The sequence below is a fragment of the Rhodnius prolixus genome, unplaced genomic scaffold (genome assembly GCF_049639745.1).
Source record: "Rhodnius prolixus isolate KJV_2025 unplaced genomic scaffold, Rpr scaffold_18, whole genome shotgun sequence".
Classification (NCBI taxonomy): Eukaryota; Metazoa; Arthropoda; class Insecta; order Hemiptera; family Reduviidae; genus Rhodnius; species Rhodnius prolixus.
In genome coordinates, this window is record NW_027411636.1 from 410753 (window position 1) to 424408 (window position 13656).

Here is a 13656-nt window from a genome sequence, read left to right on the forward strand (position 1 = left end):
CAACCATCTATTGCTAATATCAATTATAAATATTAGTTCAATTATTAACGTCTTCAAAGAATTTTAAATTATGAATATTGTTTTATTTTATCTAGGTGCAATGGCTCTGACTCAATATTCCCTATTAATCCAAAATGAGAAGTCCAACACGAGTTGCGTTGGCCACTTCCACTGATATTTCATATTCATGTGATCGTTGAGAGGGGGGGTAGAAACGGAAGTCTATAAGTGTATTTAACTGGGCCCCCCCATACAAAGTCTGCTTATCTTTCAAATTAAAGTAATAGTTCACAATTCGTCTGTTTTTCCGATCACATGTTTACCTGCCCATCTTTTTTCTATTTGATGGTTTGCACGTTTATTCGGCCCGTCTACTTGTCTGTCAGACGGTCCGTTAGTGAGCAGAGCGTACCTTCACCAAAAAAAATGCAGTGTAAAGTCTTGAAATTGCTGCATTGGTCTCTAATATTGTAGTTAACCATCTCTTCACTTAGCGCAAGTGAAAATAAGGATTGTCGGAACAATTCCGTTGCTTAAATAACGGAAGAGGCAATTAATAACAGGATGTAGGCTCCTTACTAAGACGGGTGAAAAGAGACTTTTGCGCTGAGTCGTAAACAATTCCATGAAATGGTTTAGCGTTAGTCTCATGCCGATTATTAGCCGTCCAAAACCTTTTTCACGTTCAGGGATGTTCGCTTACTGTAGTTTAGAATAGTTTGGCGGCGGAAGAAGTGTTTACTTGGTAGCAAAAGGAAGCTGGATAGTTGCAGTTGGATAAACTTAGGGATGCCGCGGTAAATAGTTGAGAATGGCGGTGGCTGTGGCCGCCGCAAGTCTCCGTCTCCACTGCCGCCTCTACACCCATCACCTCACTTCCCCTTTCCTTACTTCTAATCCCACACCATTTTGACCTAGTTCCCCTGGGCCAGTTTGAGAACGTTTGAAAGATATCGTCCATATTGAGAGCTGCCAGACTGTCCACTAAAAAGAGCCACGACGACGCTGCAGAGTTTTTCCAAAATCCTCCAGCTTTGAATGATCCAACTAACCGATTAAATGGATATTGTAATCATTTAAGTTTAGGAGACTGTTGGTGACCAACTGCTTCCTGTGATTCTAGTGGAAGTAAGAGACTTTACCATTCTGTAGGCGGTGGCAGCCCGCCGAGAGAGGCTAAAGCACCGGACAAGAACAGCTGGAGGTGACAAGTCTCCTTTGAGTTGGTTTCTTACAGACTGCCTCTCCCTGGAATAGTCGGCCCCACAACCTTTTGTCTTGCAGCTCGCTAATTACCGCCCTCTCTGGGCTCTTTGTATCCTTCCTTCCTTACCGTTACCGAGCCTCCTATTTCTTTCTGCTTTTTATTTCAAAAACACATCAAACAGTTTCTCTTCTTTGTGTGACTCAGCGACGGCTACGATCATTACCGGATGAGCGGAGAGAAAGGTGCAAGACTTCCTGTGCCCCCTCTGCCAAACTTCTGTGAGCACTCACAATAACTTTCAAAATATTAGAAGTGAATAAAGAGAATGGCTTTGAAGTCTCGCAGAAGCTCCAGAGGGTGTCATCAGAAGCGAAAGAGAACCTCTGGGTGGGAAGTTAGTTCCCCCTCCCTCCTACAAGTACCTGAGGGAAGTCGAAATCTCTAAACCAGACTGATTAACTTGCCCCTTAAAGTCAAAGTCAGGGACACAGGAAACATGTCTAGCTTCGACGGATAAAATCAAATATATTACCCAGCACTGCCAAGCTAACTTCATTTTTAACATAACAGTTGAACTTTGCTAAGAATGCACAACTCACGGACTGTACATTGTACTTAATACGAAGTACTTTCAATGTTTCATTACCCAGCGAAGTTGACAACCAATCTGATTATCGCACTCTCTCTAATTCTCTGACTTTGAAAGTAAGTCCTTTTCATTTTATATCAACGTTCTGGCCAATCTGCTAGAGTGTAACAGTTATAATAGTTATGTAAGTAAGTAACGTAGCCCGTAGCAGACAAGTTGGAGAACCTTCATAAATGCTGAATGCGGAACACACATATTTGAATAAAGTGGCGGACTGAGGGAGGCTCCGAAAGGACCAGATATCTACAGCTGAATGGAGGTTTGAATAGGCCGGGTACTGTCGTCACCAATACATCGTCGAAACTGTGATAAATATGGAGCACGTGACGTAATCACTAGATGGTACGTCACGATTGAGCTATCACTGAAGCTAGTGTGTGAGCGTGCAGAACAAACTCCAGACTGTTCCTTGTCGCCGCCCTTTACACTGCCTCCATGAAACAATCGAACTACAAGTGTACTAGTTTTACTATCGCAGACATTGTGTTACTGCGGAGGATTCATGCACAATGCAATCACAATGCACCATTCTGCACACAGGGTTTAAATTATCTACATTGCGGACTGAGCCAACTCATTACTTATTGCCAAGGGTAATTAGCATGATGGACTGACATGCCAGATAACCACAGTTGGTAAAAGCAGAACCTTTCAATTTAGGTATTTGTTTAGGATGCGTTTGAGATTGCAGTCCGGCAGAAATTTCTGTCGTACCATTCGCTAAATGTATTTAATTTTAATAAATTTTGGCCCAGAATAAGATCAGAGAGGCTGCTTTTCCTGTTAGTTTGTCTTCCATATTTTCAAGGGAAAAGTAATTTTATATCAGTACAATGTCCGAATTTCGCCTCTACAGATTTATTGATAAATTCCAAGTAAATGTATTTTTCTGCTTTTTCCAGCAGCCGATACAAATTTAAAGTCCACTCTACGATCGAATTTGACGGTAAAACGAACAAACGGAAGAATTCGAGATCTGTAGTGTAAAACATCACTTTTTGTAATTTACGAAATTCGTAAATTGATCGTTCACACATTTTCTGTTGAATTCTACTTTGTAACCGTAAAATAGTCATATATGGCAGGAGCTGCTGCATAATATAAATTTGACCTTTGAACTGCAAGACCGAAGTGCTATTTACAGCTAACATTCCAAAAAAAAAAATATGAGATTCATTCTCTACCATACGCTCGGCCTGACCAGTGCCTGAATATGTTATCGTCTGTGAGTCTTATATTTTCCTTATTATTATTTTGTATTTAGTGTAATTTTCCTTTCTGTATCAATCTTTCCTTAAGTAAAGGTATTCTGTTGTTTGTTCAGTAAGCACCAGAGAGAATTTTATTTTGCTCCCTATCGCCCCGGGTGATTGTCTCCAGGACCCTCCCTCCTCTCACCAGTGAGCTATCCCGCCAGAGGCACCCTTAAGGGAATTTTTCTGTTTGAGGCTGGTTAGGGATATCGTATCTGATAGCTTCGGCTATCTGGCGCCCGCAAGGATACCGTCCCTTAAGAGAGAGGGATCTCTCTCTCCCCTAGCCGGTCACATGGTTAAATTAGATAAGTTTCTTTGGGTCAGTGGGGTATTCTTAATTCTGACTTGGATTTGCCGGTGCCGTAACAAACAGCATGCTAATGAAATCTTCAAGCGATGCTAAGAATTTCAAAGCAATGACACGAGGCACTAAAATGGGCTAGCACCATGTTCTGACAACATTTGTCGCTCAATTTTTACCGCTTTCGATTCATGCGTTTCCTAAGAAAATGCTAACTTTTGAAGAATTGAGAATATTTGAGAGAATTAAAGATAAACATTCCACTTAAAAGATAAGATATTAAAAATATCAGTAATATGCTAATGAAGGACTCAAAGAATGTAAATTTCTTTCCCTTAAATCCCTGGACGGTAGATGAGTGTGCCCATGGGATGCAACAGGTCGTATGCGCCGCTTGCTTTCCGTGTCTAAATGTTTATACATCCCCTAGGATGCAGCTTAGTGACTTTTATTATTAGCAGGATGCGAAATATAAATATTTTGTTATTGAATTAATTTGCAGATGTCGATGATCTGCTCTGAATACCGGTTTTTAAGGTCATTGAAGCCTACCAAGGCAACTCGTGAGAGTGTTCATTCATTATTTTGATTGATTTATGTAAGAATAGATGCTATTTGTCAAGTAGCCAAAATATTCTAAGAAGGGGTTGTGCATTCCTTCCTTGAGGTCCAGCTGAGAGGAAATTTGCAGCAAGAAGTGCAGTAATTACGGTAAGGAATGTCAAGTGAGTCTTCTCGATGGGTAGATATAAAGCAAATTGGTTGGCAGGAGCGGAAAGGAAGAGATAAAGGAATGACAGGATGTGGAGGCTCGGTATCGGAGGCGGCCACTCGCTTCCTTCCCTGCCTCCAGAACTGTTCCTTAAGCCTCCAATTTCCCCCCTCTCGAGGCCTCCTGGCAGTCTGCTTCAGGTTCCCCTCCTCGACCTTCACATCCATCTCTAGGCACCATTCACTTCCCACTAAGTTTCCGGTCCATTGAGTCAAGGATTTTTATAATCCAGGAGACAAATTGATAGAAACTGCCACCGATCAACGCGTCTCCAAGGCAAATAAAAATGCAAAAAGGTGACTCTCCAAAGATCCAAATTCTAAATTTTCTGAAAACTTGGCACTATTACTCAATTATTTTTATCATTTTTTTGGTTAATTGCCAGCTGTAAATTCCGTGATCTCTGAGGAACTAAAGTGATACAGCTGTTAGTTGCAAGACCGGACAGAGTATTCAAGCTAAATACAAGCCTCACAAGTTCGAAACCAGTTTTATTTTCGTTTAGTTTTATTCCTTTATTTTGTTTTGATGGAAGGTTAAATATTCTTTTTGCTGTTTCTCTGTTTGCTGTAAATAATTAAAATCCAAAAGTAAAGTATTTATTTGCCCTCAATGCTCTAAATTTTTAATTTTTTTTAAATTTATTTATTTATGTGTTTGTTTATTTTTTTGTTTAATGGCCGACTCCTGCGGACGGCCACAAGCCATGCTGTTTATTAGGATTATTTATTATAATTATTATTAATACTGTTCGGTAGGACGAAAACCGCACGAAAAAGCGTAACGTTGAAAAAACAACCCAACTTTGACCATTTTTTTCTCATTTTCTATAAAAGATAAAAAAATCCCAAATTTTCTTTATAATACAGGGCATCTATTTATAACCAATGCAAAAATTGTTGAATGTATCCCATTACAATCAATCAAAATTAAATGGGTGCTACACTTTACTGAACAATCATAAAATTATAATTTAGAAACGTATGTATTTCTTTTTTATTAACTCATTAATATCTTTGAATTGAGACCACAAATATAATCAAAATATGCTTAATAACTACTTTACCTTTCCCCACTCGCACAAGTGTCCTTCATGAATGAACCTGAAAAACAGTCTGAAAAGTAGAAAATTAATGAGTAACTGATATTTCTGGTAAAGGTATTTTGATTGCTCAGTTTTGGCGGAAGTACGAAATACAAAGTTCGAACTTATTCTGTTTTTCAGCTAAAACTCACATTCACTCCATTCTCACCTACACACATAAAACATTTTATAAAAACTCAGTTTTGGACACTTGGTCCTCAAAATAGGTATTGTTGTTGACGACTGATTTGGCACGATCGTAATTCTTCTTCCCCAAGTTGGAGAGAGAAGTGAAAATTTTATCCTTATCAGTATGTCATTTCGAAGCACCGTGCTGAAATGCACATACAGAAATAGCCCTTCAGATTGAGCAATATCTGCCCTTTACCGGACCAGAAATACCAAAAATATAGCTTTCGTCTTCACATATGTGAAGAGGTATTGGAAGTTTCAAAAAAATTATAGAAACAGTCGTCAAAAACTTACTGCTGCTTTCATGTATACGGAATAACAAATTTAAACTTTGGGTTGTAACCATCCTTATGTACAAACCACTGCATAAAGAGCATTTTTTTTTTTTGGAAGAATGCGTCCTCAAAACATGAAGTTCTTGTTAACCTTCTTGGAAGAACCGACAGTATCGCATTGCGGTAGAAGGCAGATGAAGAATGACATTTGTAACATTCCGTTCAGTGTGGTGGAGCCTGCAAGATTGTAATGAAGGCGGGGATGCCCACGGGGAAGAGTAAATTTAGATTAAATATCAAAAGTTAAGGAAACATGTGCATGCCAGAGTGGCTGCGGAGGCAGCGGTCGGCACAAAGAGCTTGTGGCACAGAGTAAAGCTGATGTCTTCAAACCAGAAAGCTCTCTGATTTTTAAAGCATGCAATAAAAGCACGGCCGCTTTGTGTTCGCCCAACTATTTCAAGGCGCTTCTCTTTGAACTTTTCTTCTACTAGTACTAAGGTAAAAGCTCTCCTTGCAAGAGTTTTTTGTTTTCTTTATTGAATATTATGAATGAGTAGTGTGTAGTACATCGGTCGCTCGATCCACAGAGCAACCTGGAAGATCGATTTCCTTACTTCTGCTCGCAGATTATCCAGCCACTTCTGTAAGTCAGAAACAGAACAGCTCTAGGGGAAAGTAACTTCCTCCAAACCTGGAATCCTTGCATTCCTTCCACTCAAACAGCTGACTACTTAAACTTTAAAAAACTCAATATTAAATTCTGCTTCATTTTAATATCGCTTCTGCAACAGTACGCTACTACAAGAATAACTTTTTCGTTTTTCATGATTACCTGGCCTACTGACCCTAAACTCCCGTTACTTGATTGTAAACCAGTTTAGCAGGAGGAAGCTCTTGCCCGTACAGTGACGATGTATTATCCGCTCTTACCTCTGCATCATATCTATATCCGATTAAACATATCCTTTGCGTTTAACGATAAAAGTATAAATAATGGTGCTTTTACTCAAGTAGGGCTCTGAATATTGGTCAGAATGGGCTGACACGCTCACGCAATGTTAGCTTTTTCGTCTTCTGCCATGGAACGTCCATATTTAAGTCACATCTCAGCCGTAAATACCAGAGAAAATATTGTTCTAAGTAAGGAACACAGATTGCGCTCGTTTCTCTTTAAGAGACACAGGAAATAAAACAATAGAATCCAGTTAGTCTGGAGGTGGCAGAGGCCTGGCCTCAGGTCAGAGGCGTGTGAGGCGGCCTTGCAGCTACCGAAGCGCGGCTGTAACAGAGAGATGTTTTTAAGTAAATACCAGAATTGAGAGCGCAGCTAACAAGGCCATTCAGTGAGCTCCATTGTTCTCCACCTTTCAGAGAACAAAGCCCGTCGTCTCTTTCTTCTGTTTTTATTTAAAATTGTGCTCCCACCATCTCTCCAAGCAGATATTAAATTGCCTTTACTGAGTTCTAGCCGTCACTGTATCGCCGGGTAGACTGATGGAAAAGCAAGGTTACTTACAACAACATGGTTCCTGGCAACCTTGTTTGTTTGTATTAATCCTGTCTCAGATGCAGTAGTGGACGTTCAGGCAGCGGAGGCGGTCCCTGTAGTTTTCCAGGCCGTATAGTGGTGTTCTTGGCCCACTCGCCTCCTTACTTCTGAAAACATTCAACACCTTAAAAGTGCCCTACAGAACAGAACAAAAGGTAGCCGAATGTATAGAAAGTGTGGTTTTCCAACGTCGCTTATTAAATTAAGCCTTCCATTTTTAATTGCGTTCAGTTTAAATCGTGAAAATAGCGGACATTAAAATAATGTTAATGTTCAATCTCGTCAAAGAACACACTAAATGTAGCTTAAACAAGAACCAGACAATGGTGAAGTGTCCCATTATAAAGTCAAGTTGCCCCTCTTCTCCTGAGGATGTAATGTCTTCATTGGCGTTAAAATTATCAATCCATTCTTCACACAATGCTATAAACCTAATCGATAAGCAATAATTGGGCAATACAAAATAAAAACGAGCAATGAAAGAAGTCCCAAAACGGTCACTTGTTCCGTCTCCAATTTGTTGATGGTTTGAAATTTACCTGGCCACCAAGATGCAGAATTACTTGGTCAAGAAGGTAAATTCTAAGGCTATACCTCAGTACGGAAATACTACCTAGAAGAACTTGACGCTTATGTGACTCTAGGCGAGATACTTGCAGACGGCGGATTGGAAGGAAGAGGTTGGCTATTAGCCAATAGAACTCTCCCCAATTATTTTCCTAGCCGACTAGGGGGATAGTCCGCTACTGTCTCACTAGGAGGAGCTGGTGCTGCCATAATTTATCAAATAAAACTGGCTTTATTAACAGTTTGTTTGTTAATGCAAGCTAGTAAAGTCTATGAAGAGTCTTGGAGATTTTGAGCTGACCCCACAAGTGTGTCTGACTAGGTGAGTATCCCATCTAGACGAACATCTTCTTACAAGACGTATTACCCTCTAGTTAGAAATTTGTTTCGTAACAATTAGCAAGGTATGTGGTGTCCCTCAACTGGATCAAGTAGCCTACTAGACCCTCTGTGTCCATAATGGAACCCCCTCTGAGCGCAATATATTTTGCGGAATGTATCATCTTGTCAGAAGTAGAAGAAGCTCTAGTGAGGCGCCCGTCTAGACCATTAAGGCGCGGCCTTGCTGTAGAGTACCTTACAATAGCCAAATACAATGGCCGAACACTGCAGAGTAAGCAGAATGGCAGGGATACCCCGGTCTATCACCCTTTTATCACCAGCTCTCCGCAACTAGAATTTGTTTCGACATTTTAGTAGCACGCGCGTGCACCACTTCTTCGCGCGGGTACCATTCTTTAATGTTCTCTCCTAAAAAGCTAATACTATGATTGCCAACTTTCCAAATTGTGTTTCTACTGGAAATAAATGATTTGAGATTTTGAGATATAAAAAGTAAAAGTAACGTAAATGTCTCGCAAATTGCTGGAAGGTAAATTTAGTGTACCCTTTGGAACTCCCTGTCGCTTTTGAAATTACTTTTCGAATTTTAGGATAAATTAAAAAAAAATCAGTTTAATAAATATGCCGAATTTCCCGCTTTACGTATTAAACCGGAAATTGCAGTATTTTTTTTATTTATTCGCAACTACAACTAGCGCCCCTAATATTATTGCAGATACTATTCTTTTTTCCTCTCTTTCCAACTATTTACGTACATTCATTTTTAGATGCCTAGCAAGGTGCTTGAGCAGTCATAGTTCAGTTCTGAACATGCATGCGGATGTTTCCAGGATGCTCGCTGATTGCACCTACATATGGGCAAACGGGTCAGGCATCCATTTATAATGGCAATTAGTTTGCATTTCTGAAGATGAGCCATTATCCACAAGGCCAGATAAGAGAAATTAGTAATATGTACAAGAGAACACCGTTCCCGCATTCGGAATATGAAAATAAGTAACAACAAGGTCAGGTTACTAGGCAATGCAACATGAGAAGGTTATTATGGAATACCGAGGTAGATAATTGGATGGAGTGGAACTCCATTTAATAGTAAAAAATATGTAAATCTACTTAATTGAACTGCAGCCTTTGTATTTTAAACTGATATCTAGGCACACTCTAAATTTGCAGATTACCAAAGAACCAGTCCAGTGGTTGTGCAGCTGGCATTATCTAATCTTCATCTGACTCTGTGCCACTGTGGTGGGTGTGAAGCACAACCCGCTAATTCAATTAAGCACCAGAACTTGGTTTTCATTAAGAACTCTTTATATCGGAATTTCTGCTCATGTCCCCACTCTGTTCGCCTGGTCAGCCCCGCGCACTTCCCTCTACGCAGCTAAAGCGAAGACCATGCAAAACCGTGAAGACCATCTACGGTCATATAAGAGAAGTTTCTCTAAAAGTAAACAGATTTAGTAAAGCTGCTGTTAACCAACCTACTCCCACGTAAGCAAACTAATAAATCATTCTACAAAATCACGCTTAAAATATCCGATCACAAAAATAGATAACCACACTTTACCAGGTGTATGGATATAAAACGCGCCTTAAGTTGAGAAATGGGGTTTGTAAGAGAAGCACCCAATGAGGAAGGAGAATACTAGAGGCCGCCAGTAATGTGCTGTATAGTGTTGCCGAGCAAGTTACCAAAACAGACCTAACTGCCTTCTCACTGTTCACTCAACATCACTTAGCGATGGCAGGTCAGTAACGTGAAGCCACCAGTTTGTAATCTCATCTCAACTTCTAGTGTTGGCTGTTCGCCATTGTGTACAGTATACTGCACTCACATACCGACCAGTATTATTAGCACAGGTGATAAAAAGGTACTTTGCCTGATTTTATCATTTCAGTCAAGTCCAAAATGTTCACAATCCATCCCCTCCCCTTGCTGATGATTACGCAATTAAATTATCTTGAAATTCGGAGAGAAAATGATGCAGATGATTGTAACATGTCCACTTGCTAAATTAAAAGCAAATGGTAATTTGACGAACTCGTGACGAAACAATACCTCTGAAATCCTCTAAATGAGTGATGAAATAAATTTACTTCCAACTTATTTTGAGATTTAGCGATCTGTTTTCGTAAAAAGTTGAAAGAGGAATTATTAGAGATCATCCTGGGTAATCTGACCTGATTTTCCCACAGCACTGAAAGTGCAATTTCCAAATCAGGGCAACTTAATATCTATATTTCTACTCTGTTATGTTCATCTGATGTTAAAACTTAAAGAAACTACATTCTGGTCATTCTAACTACAATTTCAAAAGGATGAAAAAATAATTGCCATACATTTATTCTGCCAAGCTTTCGACCTAGGGACTAGGTCATCTACAGGGCTGTGGAACATCAATTTTTTTTTCGAAGCTAAAAGAATCAAATCTTATATAAGAAAATGAATGTAAAGACTCACAAAAAATATATAGGCGAAACATCACAGTATTTTAAAAGAAAAAAGGCTGTACCAACACTCTTACGACACAAAACTAAAAAAGAACACCACAGCACTTTCCTTACACAGCACAGAAAATCATCACACTTTCGATTTCCCAAACACAAATATACTTAAATCAGAAACCAACACACAAAAAAGGAAAGTGCTAGAAATGATATACATATCTAAGACAGAAAACAGTCTAAATTTCAAAAAAAGACACGAACAATTTAAACAACATATACGCAAACTTATTACAAAATACTTGACAATTGGCAACACTGACTTCCACACAACCTAACACACACAGACCGATCACACTCAGTCCATGAACAGACAAGACAGAAGATCCACCAACCCTGTCATGTAAAAATATTTCTTTGTAAACTAGGTAAATAATTTTTATAAATTTCATTACATTATACATATATTATATTATTATTTTAATAGAATCATTGTTAATAATCTGTAAACATGTTCCACAGCCCTGAAGATGACCTAGTCCCTATGTCCGAAAGCTCGGCAGAATAAATGTATCACGACTGAAATGGCAATTATTTTTTCATCCTATTGAAACTATGAATCAGTCACCAAAAAGAATGAACAATATAATTTCAAAATTATAGCAAATAGAGAAGATAATGTTGGGTAAAAAAATAAAAACATTGTATTTATTTCTCCTAACTTTTATGTGATATCTTCAGTTTTGTGTTGAATGTTTTTAGAAGCGATACTGAACACTACGTTAGACTTAGAACCAAACTGATGTACGTATACGCTCGTAATAACGCTGCGTTCAACAGTAATTTACTCAGGATCGTCAGGTTCTAATAATTAGGTAACATGACGGCACTATTTCCAGATTGAACAGCTGAGTAATGGTGTAAATAATAAAGGTAATAACATTAATTATTTAAAATGTGCAAAGTAATAATTTCATAATCAAGTGGACAAACAATGAACAATGTTTAACTTGAGGGCAGAAAGAGAGAGGTTTCATTTTACAGAAAGAAAGACATTTTTATTTTATTTCACTTTGGAGAGTTTATTTTTAATTACTTATTGTTATGGTTCATAAATTTAATTTATGATTGTTTTATTATCAATTATTAAGTTGTTTTTTTTACCTCATCTATGCAATTCACTCTTCGAACGGCTTGGGACACTTTGCAGGCTCTTATAATATTGTAAAGTTTTTGTCCTTTTACTAAAAACTTTAACAACACAACTAATGCCTGCCACTAGTTAATTTAATAATAGGTGGGTTTGATTAAATAATAAAACTCGCTAAATTTGTAAGTAATAACCTGATTTATTAACACATTAACATTTACTAACAACTAACGCTATTCATTACAGTTACCATTTACAACAGTCCCAACAGTTTACTGTTACTTACTCACTACGTAACGCCACAAAACTGTTCCACGACTGACCGCTTGTCCGCACTGCACCGAATTGCACTAGTCTCAACTGCACTAACACAGCTCTACTCACTAACTGGCTAACTCCGAAGCACTCCGCAACACTGACTCTCTCAAAACTAACTCAGAACTTGACTAAAAACTCTAAAACTGACTTCTCCAGCTGTGTCTGCCTCCTTTTAACTGCGACTGCCCCACTCCGTCTGTGTCAGGCCCACCGGCTGGTCACTGGCTGAGGAAAACACATGCTGCCACCACCCCAACTGGGACCGCCCTCCTCCAACCTTCTGCCACACTCAAACTCCGTCTGCCTTGCTCCCACCTGCCGCTCATTGGCTGGAAAACACATACTGCCACCACCACCAACTGGGGCCGCCTCCTCCAATTGTCTGCCTCACTCCTACCTGTCAATCACTGGCTGGGAAAACACATACTGCCACCACCCCAACTGGAGCCTTTCTCTTAGCTGGCTTTTACACAGCGGTGGTCCGTTACAGGCTACGGTCACTAAACTCCTACAACAATCTAGCCCTTACTCCTCTGGCTCAGGTAGAGACCGGTCTTTTGTTTACACAATGTCGGCATGTTACCGACTTTGGTCGCTCAACCCCTAGAACAATCTAGACCTTTCGTTTCTGCCCAGGTCAACTTCGTTACAATATCTATACTACAATTACAAAAAATATCAAAGTATAGAACAACTACCGCAAAAACGTTCGCTACTTTTTCGATAAATGTACTTCATATTCTTTTATTAAAAATATACATAATGTCTTGCTCTTGATGTGTTATTGCCTGGAATCAGCGCGGCCTAGCTTCTCTCCATAGAGTGTGAAGGTTCTGTGGCAGTAGCCTCGTATGTGGGAGTGGATTACTAGATATTAGCTCAGCCAAAACATCTTGCCCCATATTTAAACTGTCTGACGGTGATAACACCTGAACGCAAGGAAGCCTGGAGATAATTGGTGACATGTTCATTGGCTAGTTTAGGATGTTACTTCCAGCACTGTCGGAGCCAATGATCTTTAGCAAGTTGGAATAAGTATTGAGTGATTTTTTTTAAATTATAAATAGTGGCTTTAAATAACGGTCTAATTTAATAACCGTCTAGACTTTATTCAAAATTCAGGGTGAGCAATTATTGTGCTCGTTTCGGTGCTTACCCAAGAGATGAGTACCTTAAGTAAGTGGGTGTCTGTTGTGATGGTCTGCAATAATTGTCTTAAGAAGTAGTGTGTGTTACTGTGGATATCTTACAGGAAGGGTGTGCTAGTGGTGGAAGGAATGCTACTGGCGGATGGCCGGCAATATTGTGCAACTATGTTGTTGTTGCATTTATATTATTTCCTTGGAGTTATAAAAGCGTAGAGAACTGGATGCGGATGAATGTTGAGAGCGCCGATGATGAGTTTTGAAGAGGAAGCGAGTAGTTGATAAACAAATTTGTTTCTAGTCGGCTGATTCCAGTTTCAATCAGAATGACATCTTGCTAGACAACATCCTCGCTGGCTGCCAAATCAGCTAGACTTGTTTTCCCTTTTCCGTCTCCTTTC

The 13656-nt window shown here is 39.3% G+C and overlaps 1 protein-coding gene across 3 annotated transcripts in view; it reads left to right on the top strand.

The window, feature by feature from the left end:
- Positions 1–13656, top strand: part of Tk (Tachykinin) — a 271387-nt gene that overhangs the window by 47334 nt on the left and 210397 nt on the right. The gene's annotated exons all lie outside the window — the stretch shown is intronic.